The 13,620-nt window shown below is 47.6% G+C and overlaps 1 protein-coding gene across 1 annotated transcript in view; it reads right to left on the reverse strand.

The window, feature by feature from the left end:
- LOC137873630 (guanine nucleotide-binding protein G(i) subunit alpha-2-like) overlaps positions 1-13,620 on the reverse strand; it is a 40,236-nt gene that overhangs the window by 25,786 nt on the left and 830 nt on the right. The window lies entirely within an intron of this gene.

The following is a 13,620-nucleotide window of genomic DNA, read 5'->3' on the forward strand; positions in this document are numbered from 1 at the left end:
TTTTTTTTGCCTCCAGGGTTAAATGTAGACTATCAGACATAATGCCCCTACATTTGAAAAAAGGCATTGTAGGCTAAGTGTCCACAATTTATGCAAAGGTTACAGTAATTATGCTTTTTAAAGAGCGGGGCTGGTCCTCTGAAGAGTCAATATTTGCTCGCCTCGCGGCGTGATTGTAAGAGATTGACGGGTCGGGATGTAGCCGCCATACATCGGGGCGATCACAGAGAACCGTTCACACTGAGCAGAACAACGCGGCGCTGCGAGAGAGCCGTCGCGTGCTTCCAGTGGTTTCTGCAGGTAATTAGAAGGTGACGTGCGACACAATCGTCACACGAGGAAACGCCGTGCTTCAGGGGTGTCTTTCTTGTAATATAGCACTACAGTCCATGCAGGCAGGTATCTTAATAAATGGCTGATACACACACAATCCAACACTAATGTCAGCATAAACAGCTGAGTCATGCGTCTCTTGGCTCCTTTAACTCCTCTCTCTTCTCATGTTGAAGGTCACGGTTTGATCCTCAGACAAATGTCGCGTTCCTATCTTCCCTCGTAGCGCATTACTTATTAGCTCTCTTCCTAGTGACCTTCAGGAGCCAACATGAGAACACACGCACACACACACACACACACACACACACACACACACACACACACACACACACACACACACACACACACACACACACACACACACACACACACACACACACACACACACACACACACACACACACAGGTAGAGGGATCAGGAGCCGGAGTGTTTACGAGTTAAGACTCCTTTAGTGTCATCGCTGTCAGAAAAGTAGTCTAATTAATGTAAAGTTTGAAATCAGAGGGACGAGTGAGGCTTGAGTGGATTATTTATTTTGGCTTTTGGCAGCAGCAGCAGCAGCTCGGAGCAATAACTCACAGAGCGTCTGTGGTCTGACCCGGCTCACTTCCTGCCTCACAGGAAACGCGCAGCGTCGCCTCCAGCCCCGCCTTTCCTGTTCCCTCCCGCCTGCGCTCGTACACTCGCACAATGTGCCCAAGTTTGACGACCACTTCTTCCTCTCTTTAAAAAGGCAACACCACCAAACTCGTGCAAGTAACGCTGAACCGTATTAAGGTGCATGCGGGATCTGAGAAATGAACTTTTAAAACAGTCCAAACATTGAAACTGTAGTCTTCACAGCTCGTAGGAATAGGAAGCACCGATCCGCCTTCTGCTTCTGCAAACCCTGAAAACTACGTCGCCTTTGCTCCTCCCGAACCACAACACGAGACTCACCGAGCCAATGGAAACGTCGGGGCTACACATGTGTACGGGCTGGACTGGGCTGTAATTTAGAAGTGACATTGTTAACAAAAGACGAGAGAAGCTGTATTTAGGGTCCCTTAAGACCAGAGGGAGTGGGGAGGCCCTGGCCCTGCCCCCCCTGCCCCCCCCCCCCCCCCCCACCGCCTCATTTCTCCACAGCCTTTAATCAAACCCGAGCAGAGAGTGCAGCTCAGGCCATAGAAGACTAAAGAACGGATGTGTGACTCTAAGAAAACTGGACCAGATCTCCTTGAATCTGATGGGATATTTCTTTTCTCTGTGCGTGTTGTCACAGACTGTTGCAGGCCTGAATGTCTTGCAGTGGGTGGTGGTGGTGTGTTGTTTTAAAAAAAGAGAGAGAAGAAAGCAGAACAACAGGAAATCCACCCATGCTGCAACTGGAAGCTTTTTTTTCTTCTTTTTTTTTGTGGGCAGGTGTGAGTCAACTGCACGGCCTTCTGCATTTGGCTCAGTCTGCTTTTAAGGGCAGACTGAGAGAGGAGAGCGATCGATACGCAGACGCAAAGAGGAAAGGCTGTGAGTCACGGCACCTTAGACTGAAACTAGCAACACTACTTTAAAAGTATTTACTGTTGAAAACACTCAGCCTTCAACCAGACTCAAATCAATATCACAATAAGGCTATTTCGGATATGCAGCCTATAGTATTACATCTCTGGCTTTGCAGACGCTGCGATTAAAGTGGCATGGAAGCGTAGCACGCCGTGCTGCTGCTGCTGCTGCTTTTCTAAACTCGTCTCAGTAAAGCTGTCAGCTCTCTTCAGCCTGACTGGCACAGCTCAGCCACCGACTGACAGCGAAACACTCCGACACTTTGCCATCGTGTCTGTCCAGGATTCCTTTTGACATCTATTCATGTTCAGTCGGAAGACACCGAAATCTGTGACTTCCTTACACCGCAGCCCGCTTGTGTCCTTTCCTCCACTGGATCCTCCGTCTGAGAATAAGGATTCAGGTCTTCAAGCCGAGCCGCACCAGAGCCGACCTCTCAAGTCTCAACCAGCTTGTTGTAATCTCATGATCAAGGCTAAAACATTCCAATCAAAAAGGAGAATAAGAAAGACAAAGTTTGGGTCTATTTATAATCAACTTTCCATGGTAGGAATCTACAGCTAGATCCAAGAAGTATAGTACCAGTACCAGTACTTTAACCCTTTAGGAAACAGTGTACGGTCCTTTGATAAGAATGCTGCTTCTGGGAATACCCCAGTGTAATTACATTTCATTTGTCACATTTGCTCATTGTGTAAATGACACAGCTTCAGAACCCACTTCATCACTGTGCCCGTTGTGACACATACCTTTTCTTGTAAACATACTGTCTCTCACACACACACACACACACACACACACACACACACACACACACACACACACACACACACACACACACACACACACACACACACACACACACAGATCCCAGAAAGGAAGAAAACATAATTCAAAGTTGACCCCTCATTCCAACAAGTTACGTCTGAATTTAAATATACACCAGTCTGTTTTCTGAGTCCGCTCACATCTGATCATTCTTGGTTTAACAGGAATAGTTAGCAGTGACCCCCCCCCCCCGGGGCCCCACCCTCTCTTCCTCTGTTCTCCTCCTCAGTATCCCCCCCCCCCCCACCCCGGCTAAAAGGAGCCTCAGTGTGGGAGAGCGCACCGAGCCGAGGCCCCACAGAAAACCACATAATTACAAATCACAATAAAGCCCTCAGTGATGTGTCCCTGCCAGAGGCTCAGCTGCACCCTGCTCTGCTCCAGCTCCGGGCTTCTTACGCGCCCCCCCCCCTTTTCCCTTTCACTACTTCCTTTCAGTGTGCTAACCCATGCCCTCCTTCCCTACCTCACCCGTCTCTCTTTCTCTTGTCCCTGCTGTAAACCCCCCCCCCCCCCCACACACACACACACACACACACACACACACACCCCACCCCCCACAGTGCAAACTGGTTGTTTAGATCATTCGTGGAGAGCTGCACTGTTGAGCAGTAGAAAGTAGAACATCTGAAATAGCAGCAACACTAAACTGGGGACAGGTTTACTTGAACAGAAATGTGCTTTTATTAGGATTCACGCCAGAGCAACACAAATATAATACAGTGTAATACAGAGCTGAGCTCCAGCTCTCAACACACACACACACACACAACTAAGCTAATCGCTAAGCCGCATTCAAAGAGTGAGGGGCAAATATCCCCGGCGGGTTAAACGGTAATTATGCTTCTATTATTCCACGGTCGGGGGTCCGACAGCGAGGTCACCTTAAGAGACGGTCGAGTCGATTAGAACGCGTGTTAATGTGAGAAGAAGGCAAGGCCAGAGGAGTCCTTGTTCAAAGTGATGAAGCGTGACGGACCTCAGCTTGGAGACTTGGCACATGAAGCTGCAGGGAAAACTACATATAATAAACAGACTGTGACTTCATAATTAACATGTGGAGTTTGTTTCTGAAAATGTTGCATATTTAGTGTTGGAGTCCCCAGAGCGGCAGTGGGGAAAAAAACCCACAATAAAATATGTAACTTTGGTACTATAGGGTCGGACGATTGGACGAATATATCAGCTGTTGACGATTGGCTGAGTACATCTCGGCCAATTTTTTGTCTTTTTAACAGATCCTATAAAAAGGTAGCAATCAGCAAGAAAAACATACTGTCAAGTAGCTGCATTTATCTGATCAAATGCAGCTAAAATGTGGTAAAAAAAAAAAGTACAAAAGTTCCCTCAGAAATATAGTGGAAGTAAAGGCCCCCAAAAAATAAGTTTTGGGTACAGACAAAGAGAGCTTTGTTTACCATCACCTCTACTCAAGTGAAATCTTTCTTCCTCCTGTATCTCGCCGCTGCCCCACATCCTTATCTCGCCGCTCGCTTGACTACTGAGGTCCAACGGTCAAACGTGGAAATAAAAAAAGGGTCATAAAAAACGGGTTATCAGGATGTTTATGGACATACGCTTCAGGCCAGAGTTATCTCAAACGTCCCCGACTAGTCAGCCGATGTGATTGTTTACGTTTGAAGCGGTTTCTCAGTCACTCATTCTCTCGCTCTCACGCTCACCGACACCTCCCTGGATGTAGCTACGCTCCTTTAGTCGGAGCGTCCTTCTAACGATCACGCCGACACGAGCGTCAGTTCAACCAAAAAATGTGTGCGGGGAAGGGACTCTCAATAATGTGGATGAGACCGTCTTATGCTCCGCTTATTAGTTTTCCTAACCTCCGGCTCTCTATCGTATAAAAAAAAAAAAGTAAAAAAAAACTGCACTAGGAATGGAATGGAAGGCACACACACACACACACACACACACACAGACACACACACACACACACACACACACACACACACACACACACACACACACACACACACACACAGCTCCCTGCCAGCCATTGGCACAGTTGTCGCGATCGAGTTATTTAAGTGGAAAAGAGCGGAGCAACATCCAGAGTCCACGTCGAAAACGGAATAGAAGGAACGACATGAAAGTGAGGGTTGAGGAATCATTTTAAAAAGGGATTTACAGCCCAAAGCATAACCTAATCTTTATAATAGAATTATTTACCTCGTGAGAAAACAGCACAAGTGACTTTCTGCACGTTGGAATATCATAAGAGAGGGAATAAAAGCTCGTTTCTGCTGGCATTTGATCACACGCTAACATGTTGTTTCATAGAAACCAGCCCGTTTGAACATTTGATTCCTGGGAATTTTTCCACAGTCGTGTTGTCGTTTCCCTCCGAGTCATTAGTTTGCAGAGGAACAATAAAAAAAAAAACACAGGCTGGTCAGGATGAAGCTACTGTCACTTTCATTGTAATAAGGTTCTTTCCCCCCCGCGCACACACACACACGCACACACACACACTTCTGTGACCATAAAACAAGCTCTCTCTCACACACACACACACACACACACACACACACACACACACACACACACACACACACACACACACACACACACACACACACACACACACACACACACACACACACACACAGCAGTAGCAGCAAAGTAAAAACAGCTCCCAGGTTGCCAACAGGTCTGATTAAAGCCTTCCTGGAGGACATAATCTCTCGAGGCCGAGTCAGCGTTTTTTCTCCCCCATTCCCTTGAAGATGGAGACTCAGGTGATGAAAGCAAAATGCCTTTTTCCTTAACCCCCCCCCCCCTCCTCTCACTTTAGCCAGAAGTAGCCATCGATAACCAGGTGTTGCTTGTGTGTGAATGTGTTCGTATCGTAGACAATATTTATATCACACCACAAATCCTTATGATTGCGATGATTAGTTTTGTCACATATTTGACACACTGTATGTTATGTTATAATACAACACAGCAGAATGCCCACTGCTTATTTAACCCTTCACACACACATGTTTCCATTATGCCCTGCTGCTTTAAGAGTTATTTTTATAGGGTGGAAAAACAAAAAAAAACATATTTTATGTCTCTCTGCTACATTCCTTCCAAAAGTCTCTCTGAGCACAGAGACGTTGAAATGAGACTCGCTTCATTGTTTGGTGAGCAGCAGTGGTGCCTGCAGTCTGAGGACCAGAACCGGAGGACTGACACAGGATGGGTGTGCTGGTTTCCTCCGCCAGCCCAACAACAGACTCGCGTCTACTTCTCTTTTTACGCGCAGCCGGCTGAAAGAGGAAGTGACAGATCGGGGAGGGTGACAGGCGGCCGAAACAGGAAATGACATCAATTCCATCCGCGACGCAAGTTAACAAACCGTGAGCGCATAAAACGGCAAAAGAGAGAAATAGAAGAGATCTTAAGAAGACGGTGAGCTACAAGAAATCTCCTGACTGCATTCGCACCAGATCAAATCAAAAACACCAGCGCTCCCCATTCATGTACATGTGGTTTGGGCAGTTGGGCTGCGGCGGTGGGGACGGCAGGGCGGGCCCTCCATCGACTACAATGTGACTGTAGTGATCAAGTGTGTTCACGACCAACGCTGCGAAGCTGAAGCGGCGTTAGAAGGAACACGTAAACCCCAAAACCACATGGGCATGTTGACTGCCTGGTTCATCTCAGTGACCTAATACAAGGTCAACCGTTACCTCACGTAGGTTTGGGTTCATTGAGGTTTAAATAGAGAACGTGTGACGGTTCTCAGCAGGAAACCGGTGGATGGTCTACTCCGGGTTTAAACGCCTCGCCTGAAGCCCCTTCTTCGCCGATAAAACACCGACGGAAGCCGGAAGCATGCGGAAAGCCGGCAGATCGAGTGAGGTCTAGAAAACGTGAAGAAGTGAAGAAGGGCGCGCCGATGGAAGAGATGACAAGCAGCCCCCCCCCCCCCCCCCGCTGCTTCCTGTACCTCTGGGAGAGAGAGAGAGAGAGACTCCTCCCATTTCCTCTGACAGCGGCTTTCTGACACATTCACAACATCACCATTTCACATCTCTGCAGCAGCACAAAACACAAACCCGTGGATGTTTTTCAAGATTAAAATCTCTTCGCCCTCATCAGCTAGAAACTGCCTGCCTCGTCCCGTCTCCCGCACACACACACACACACACACACACACACACACACACACACACACACACACACACACACACACACACACACACACACACACACACACACACACACCATTCTGCACTCTTTTTGTTCGTCCTCCCAAGTTTCCTCGACCGCCTAGAACACATCTGACCAGCAGCTATACTAGAAGAAGAAGAGATGAAGGCACCGGGAGGATCAAACTGTGCTGTTTAACTTTGATACAATGCTTTGAAATTATATATCGATATTCAACACCACACAGAAAAACTGACATAATTCTAGATTCTTTTAAAAATAAAAAAGGACAGCGGTGCGTTTGTCAACTGGCTGCTGGAGAGAAGAGAGAGCAGAAAGGTAGCCATGAATCAAACGAGTGTTTAAACGGCTTTCATAATCCAGTACAGATATGTATCGATACGCTCAGCAGTGGTATTTCTGGTCACATGTGAGCCGTGGCCCCACCCTCCCACCCCTCTGCTTCCATCCGTTCTTATTATCTCGTGAGCTTTTCGACTAGGATTATGTGGCCAATTAAATTCCTCCTCTCTTTCTTCTTCTTCTTCTTCTTCTTCTTATCTCCACCTCAGCCCCCCCACAGGAGTCCCGCCCACTTCTCCAAGACCGCCGGGGTGAAATGCACCAACGAGTCACATTCACCTCCATTGAAAACAGGAGAGCTACGTTCTCTTCTTTGTGACATTTGTTTAAGTGTTTTTTTTAATCTGGATTCAACACACACACACACACACACACACACACACACACACACACACACACACACACACACACACACACACACACACACACACACACACACACACACACACACACACAAAGCTGAGAGGGCAGGATGCCCCCCCCCCAGAGCACCGAGCCCCTTCCAGTGCACAAACATGCGGATAGAAGGGAAGTGAAGTGAGCTCATTTCCTATAATGGCAAGAAGAAGGAAATGGATCGTGGAAGGGGAGCGAGGGGATAATGGTTTTCTGTATGTGTGTGTAATGAAATGATCGGACAAAGAAAGCCCCCCCCCCCCACACCCAGTCCCCACGGGTACTTGGTAGATGTAAGCAAAATAAAGCAGGAACTTTGACATTTCTGGTGATGCTGTGGTGGGGGGTGGGGGGGGTCATGAACTTGAGGAGTGGAGAGTATTTTTTCAGGGCCCTAGCAAAAATAAGCTGCACCACAGGGAACTCTATATGGACTTCACAGGAGAATGGCAATCAAGTTTGGCTTGAAACTGGAAAATAAAGAGGCTTTTTCTGGCCCTGGGGCAAAACGAATGGAGGAAAGACAGAATAGTGATGTGCATTAGCAGGTCAGTTAATACACAAAGAGACTTCTTCTCTTGCCCTGAGTGGGATCTAGTCATGCAGAGAAGTTTGGATTTATTCACCCCAAGGTTTTCTGCTCTGCGACGCGACGCAGGTGAACACAGCTTTGTTTGATCGTCTGACCACAAACAACGGTACTCAGGAGAGCTCTGGAGAACGACGGGCGAGGTTCGTTTTTTTTATCATCTCTAGATCTTTGGTAGAAAAAGAAAAAAAAAAAAAAAAACTCCTATTGAAAAAGTGTGTCCAAAATAACCACAATCACACGTATTCTTGCAAAAAAGGAAATTCACATTCAGCGTACTGGGCTGGCTCTGGAAGCCATGCCAAAATATATCTGCAAGGCTGCAGCCTCTTATACATTTTTCTGTAATTTGGGTGAACCGACACATCCTTCTGCACTAAGAGCTTGGCATTTTGCAACAGTTCCGGTGTGTCTGTGCGGCGCTGTCTGCAGTATCTACTTCCCTCCTTCTACACACATTATCGGAGGTAAAGGAAGGGCGGAAAGGGGGGGGGGGTGCACAGAGAGAATTGGGGCTCGGTGGTCTAATGCTATGTCAAAACATCTTCACACCCCGTGGTGACCAGAACCAAGGTGAACCCTGAGGGCTGCACTCAAAAGAAAGGCAGCAGCTTACTGGTCTCTCACACACACACACACACACACACACACACACACACACACACACACACACACACACACACACACACACACACACACACAGGACACACACTGCCTTTCCTACACTGAATAATGGAGGTGCAGAGCAGCAGAGACGTGCTGCCGTGTGGAGGTAAGGTTTTTAGGTATGGGTGGAGGATTTCCTGAGCAGAAGAGGATAGTGCAGCGGCGTCCCTGTGGACGAACACTGAGACACGCAGTCTGCAGGAGCCGGCTTTATCTGGAGGAGCTCTCTCTGTAATTGCAGGATATTCTGACTCCTTCACATACACACTCTGCTGACCGGTGCGTCACACAGCTAATCGGGCGGCACTGTGGTGCAGACTGTTGAGTAAACACGGTCAAATCGCCTAAAAAGAAAAAAAATACAAACACACACACACACTCAGGGCAGCAGGTCGTTTGATGAACCTTACAGAAGTGACACGTTTCTGCACAGAGATCGGCTGCAGTTAGGCAGCTGATGTTCAGATGAGACTTCCTGTGCCTTCAGACGTAGAGCCGTTTATACCTGAGGAGCAGGTCAGTCTGACTCGGCGTCTCTATAATCAGTCGGCAGTAATTACACCCACTGCAACTCAGACACTGGCTCTAATAAGAGGGAGGAACAGACCACATGGGTCTGACCACGTCGCCTTGTGTTGTCATCAAACATGACTATATACAGTAAATAGGGGACTATTTGGGCTACGATGCGCTGCCCGTCTGCCTGCCTGCTTGGTTATTCTGCAGCCTCATTGAAAACCTTTCACTCGTGTCGTGTGCTACGTCTTCAGTGTTTCTGGTCACATTCCCTTCAACCTGGAGAGGGTTAAAAAGAGGACATGGAGAAGGAGTTTGGGCGCTGACCGGAGCAGCGTTTCCAGAGTTTTCGTCAAGACGGGTCAAACACCTCTATAATCACCGACTGGCAAAAGAGATAATGACAGGATCCGAGCTGCAGCTGCAGCTCAGGTTTCCCCCCCCCAGCTCAACTTCACAAAAAAAAAAACGGCAGTCGGGCTCGTCGATAGAGGCCCTCTGTCTCCAATCAATACCGAGTCTCCGGCCTTGAGAAAAGTTACCGAAACGAAGCGTTTTTTTAAGAGAGACAAAAACAAAAAAAAGGTACCAGTTCGTTCTGCTGGAACCCACGGGAGCAAACGGGCTTTGAAGACGTGCGACAGTGGTTACAACCCAATAAAATGAGATGAGATTTAAAAACGCCCCCCCCCCCCCCCCCCCCCCCCCCCCCCCGGGGGTTGTCTGGGCTTTTGGGCTCGGGAAGATGGATTTGCGGTAATTTCACATGACGTAGTCAGAAGCCTATCCATCCTAAATATGTGCAGTATTTTCACAGGGCTCATGCAACATATTAATTGGAAAGGTGGTGTGTATATGGGTTCAATACGCCTCATGAACAGCAGACAGTATACATGTCTTAGATACAATCTGCAGGTGTTGCGTTGGCTCACTCCTTCTGATCTTTTTTTTGCATCTGTATGAACTTACTTCATGATTTTCACAGCAGGTATTTAATAGCTTTCATTGTTTTCTAGCCAAGAAAACATTGAATATCGTAATATTCAAGTATATATACATATATCTAACCGGATCTTCCTTACAAAAAGGCTTTAGCAAAAGCATGCAGATTGACGAGCGGGCGCCTCTCGCGCACGCTGCAGAGAGCCGAGATAAAAGAGGAAGTGAAAAACGACCGCTTTCATATCAAGTGTTCCTTCCTTTCTCCGGTGGTTAGAACCGTCCACCGTCGGTTCGTGATAAAGGGCCGGTGTCTTTAGGTAGAAAACAGTCAAGGTGACCGTGTTAGAGCTCCACAAGCTCCACGCGAGGGTAATATATTCTTAGCCCCGGAACGCATTTAACAGCACATTTCTCATTCCGCGGCGCGAGGGATGAAACGCGGCCGCCGCACTTCATTTTTTTTTTTTTCGGCTGAACCGTTTGATGCTTTGATCGCGAATAATACCGGCTGCAGGCTAAACGGTACGTCGGCCTTGCACTGCGGCGACCGCGGAATGGAAATCGGAGCAGATTCGACACAGAGGCAACGACCGAGTCATGAACCGGGTCTGTAATAACGTGCGTACTGCGGTGAACGCACGGTACATCATGTCACGGTACAGCACCAGCTTCGCCGAGCTCAACGGACATGAATAACGACGCTGCTCGTTCTCAGGACTTTAAATAGGCCGAGTTGTTTCTCCTCTAAGAACACGATCTGCATCTTTGTCCCTGCAGCCTGATAAAACCCAGTTTATCTTCCTTCATTCATCACCTCCACCCTGTCAGGCTGACAGCTGTGGGGGGGGGGGGGGGGGGGGGGTATTCCACTACACACTTGTGCTGCACGCTTCTTTAACGTGCTCACATATCAAAGACGGGGTTTTTTTTTAGTAAAAATGTCTTTTATATTCATGTTAAGACGCAGCTTTCTGCTGTGGCCACAGGCTGCATGCATTCAGTATGCCAGCAGATTTACATAACAGCATTGCTTATCAAGCCTCTGAGCCAACGTGTTTATGTGCAATTAACACAGGCGTGTGCGTGTGTGTGTGTGTGTGTGCTGAATCATGCAGAGATGATTCCTACTACTAGGCTGCTGTTCTTACAGTGTAAGCAGAGCATGCTGCCAATAGGAACTTCTCATTTGTGCCGAGCTGAAGAATAGAGAGAATCAACTTAAGTGAGAGGAGAATTTACGGCGGTGGACGGGGGAGGAGATTAAATGTCAATCAAAGAGCAGAATCAGCGGGGAAGCCTGTGAATGAGTGCTTCCCGGTAATGAAAGCTTAAGCCTCGGCGACATATGAAGTCCTCCATGCTTCATTAACTAATGGCTTTCTCTGAGGACATCCAACGAGACAAAACAGCCTTCTTTGAGGGTACGGGGTTAGAGGAAACAATGGAGGGGAGCATTTCGGTCCTGGTTGGACTTCCTCTGCTTGCTGAAGGAAGGCGGCGGTTCAGAGTCGGTAGAAACAGGCAGTCCTTCAAGCGTCCACGCCTCGTCTCGAGGGCCTCCGCAGTTTGCTTTAGGAGGGACGTGAGATTACACATTTCACAAGTGAGGCTTTACTGGACAGACGGTTCCACGTAGGGACAGGGGAAGACGCTCCTCAGCTGTTCCAACAGATACCGTGGCAGCAGACGGGAGGGTTTGAAAAGCACACCTGGAGGCGTGATGTCACACCTCTGGAAGGATGTCACACCTCCGTCACACACACACACACACACACACACACACACACTGCGAGACAGATCACGATTTACACACCTATTATTCACTTGATTACATCTGAAACGCTCTCTTTGACTGCATCACATCAACTGAATCTGGTGCAGCCTCGAAGGAATTAACCGTATTTATTACTAGAATTTAAAATTCACTTTTCAGAGACCGCAGCCGTTGCATGCCAGGACACTTTTATTTATTCTAAATGCACAAGGGGAAGTCTTTCTTGCACGACGTGAATCTTTACGCACAAATTGACAAACCCTTGGCTCAGATTCAGACCTCTCAACCCTCACACACACACACACACACACACACACACACACACACACTGCGCCGGATGGTAATTACTGATATGGGACCTGCTGTACAAAGCAGAGTATGTAATTAGCCTTCTAACCAGGGGCGCAACTTAACAAGCAGCCGTCTCTTCAAAAGACCCAGGAGAGGAAAGCGCAGCGTGTGTTCCCTCTCAATTTAAGCATCACTTCCTGTTTTCTGTCAGGACAGAGGAGGACAAATCAATTATTTATTTATTTTTTTTGTGTGATTCTGTGATCACCAATCTGTTCCAAAATGTTGACTAAATAATAATAACTAATAAAATGAGTCCCTTGGAGCAATAATCACAGTAAGTTCCACAGTGTGAATCGCTGGATGTGAGACGCTACACATCATAGGCAGGAATTTAACAGATTTTAACTTCATCAAATGTAGCATGTGGGAAGTAAAACACAACGTTAGTATGGCTTCAATATTAAAAGGACGTTGCAGACACGAAGCAGAGAGTCAAAAAGGAACCGGGGAGACATTTGAAAGCCTGGGAAAGTGTCTCTTTGCTACCGAGCAGTACTTTTCAAATCAGTTGTTTTGTGTTTACGTGTGTGTGTGCGTGTGTGTGTGCGTGTGTGCGTGTGTGTGTGTGTGAGCTCTGGCCGGTGCTGGGAACGGTCAGGGCTGTTCACCCTTCTGTCCAAACAGCGGCCCACTCACTATCAACCAGACCCCCCCCTCCCCCAGCTCACGTCAAGAATGACTATTTGTGACCACGCTCTGTCCAAAAAGACAACCAGAAACCCCCTTCTTTTTTTTTTTTTTTGCTCTGATGTGTCACTCAGCATCCAGGGTGCTGATTACTAAAGCACACTGGCCTCACAGCAGAGCCCCAGAATGGAGGCCAGAGGGAGCAGAGACATGCTACTTTCAACACGTGAACTTTGGGCGGTGGGAGGTCACGTTCAGATGACTGCACTCACACACAAACTGCATTTTTTTTTTTCCTGCCACGTTTGTCTCTTTTAAAAAGGAGGTGATTGAACACTCAAAGAGTTCTGGTGTAACTGGGGGAACTTACAACAGTGGCAGTGTTTTCAAAAAGGGCAAACATGTATTAATGGAATTTGTTTTTTGTCTGATGTGAAATATTTGCACGAATCGGTCAAGTGTTTCACGCTGTTGCACAACTCGTCTGTGACCGTTATGTGTGTCGCGTTGAGTGTCGCGGCGGAC

The sequence above is a fragment of the Cebidichthys violaceus genome, unplaced genomic scaffold, assembly GCF_023349555.1.
Source record: "Cebidichthys violaceus isolate CVI_PGR_0920_01 unplaced genomic scaffold, fCebVio1.0.p SCAF_17, whole genome shotgun sequence".
Classification (NCBI taxonomy): Eukaryota; Metazoa; Chordata; class Actinopteri; order Perciformes; family Stichaeidae; genus Cebidichthys; species Cebidichthys violaceus.